The sequence below is a fragment of the Salvelinus namaycush genome, chromosome 11, assembly GCF_016432855.1.
Source record: "Salvelinus namaycush isolate Seneca chromosome 11, SaNama_1.0, whole genome shotgun sequence".
Taxonomy (NCBI): domain Eukaryota; kingdom Metazoa; phylum Chordata; class Actinopteri; order Salmoniformes; family Salmonidae; genus Salvelinus; species Salvelinus namaycush.
In genome coordinates this window covers 14,020,255-14,021,865 of record NC_052317.1, presented here as the reverse complement: position 1 = coordinate 14,021,865, position 1,611 = coordinate 14,020,255, and positions in this window count along the sequence as shown.

The following is a 1,611-nucleotide window of genomic DNA, read 5'->3' as shown; positions in this document are numbered from 1 at the left end:
TACATTTATGTATTTGTCAGCTTATTTGATTATTTTGTCATGGGATTTTGAATTTGTGAGTGGTAGAGATGTATAACTCATAATGCTTTATATTAGGCCTAGATGTCTGAGTATAAAGTGAACATGACAAAATGGCCACAAATCAAATTGTATTGGTCACATACACGTGTTTAGCAGATGTTATTGCGGGTGTAGCGTAATGCTTGTTTCTAGCTCCGACTGCAGTAATATCTAACAATTTCACAACATACCTAATACACACATCTAAGTAAAGGAATGGAATTAATATATACGAGCAATATCAGAGTGGCTGAGGACTAAGATACAGTAAAATGGAAACAGAATAGAATAGAGCTTTAGAAAATGTTTGGCATCCTTGATAAAGATGAAGAAAGACATAATTCTAAACACAGCTATATTGTTTTTAAAGGGGGGGGAATTATATTATTGTTAAACAATTACCCAGAAAAATTGATTTTCTTTAACAAGTAATATTTGGTTTCTCAAAGATGTCAAAATTATTTCTGCCCTCCCACCTAAAGATTCTTCTAAATAAAACCCGCCTAAATATTTTACTTTTTTATGTTATCTCAACTGTATTGTGGCCATAGAGCTCATTACTTGGAAATAAAAGTTTTTGCATGGATGTTGCCATTGAGGGCTTCCACCATTTTAAAGAAGTAATCTCAGTGGGTATTCCTATGGATTGGGAGCAATCAGTCAGTGATCAGTGCATTGTCTATTTCAAATTGGTTTGCCAAGTTTGTAAATGGCTTTAAGCTATATGACCATTTACTGGTCACAATAAATGAATGACACACAACATTTGGTTCAAGACTCCAGCAATGCATGTGGTGGTAAGTCACCAATATTAGCTTGACACTTTTTTCAAACATCAAAAGAAGAAGGAAATGGACTACTTTAAAATGGAGGCTCAATGGCACCGACACCATAATGGTACAGATAAAAAATTGTGATCTCCAAAAATCTCTGTTAGTGTGGTGTATCTTGGCTTCCTGTTTCCCGGAGTTATACAAATGAGGTAATACCAGAGAGGAAGACGCGAAGCGAGAGGGTCAACTCCCATCAAAATCTGTCCAAGCAGGAGTACAGCAATAAACTCCCGCTTTTTGGGACAACGTCTCCCATTGTTAGGGCGTCCCATTGTAAAACCAGCTCGTCATTATACAGTATCTCTGGTAACACACATTCAAACCCTGATTCATCCATCGCCACGTGGAAAGGCAAAGAACTCACTAACAAAAAGATACAAATGGCTGTTGACCTTTATAAATCAGGCAATATGTACAAAAAATAGCAACAACATGGAATATACCACATACCACTATTAGGGCATTAATAAGGAAGTTTAAAACCAATGGAACAGTGTTAACCTTCCCTAGTATATGACGCAAGTATTGCCTCAACGCACAGTGAGGAAATTGGTTAAGGGGGCAAAGACAAATCCCAGGGTCCCAGATGGAGAATTACAGAATTTGGTCGCATTTTGGGGTGACCAAGGCCCTGATTCTGACCAGAGTTTTACACCGTATATGGAACGTTATTCCCTTTTTATGCACTTTTCTCTGTATGCGTATTGTGACCTTGACG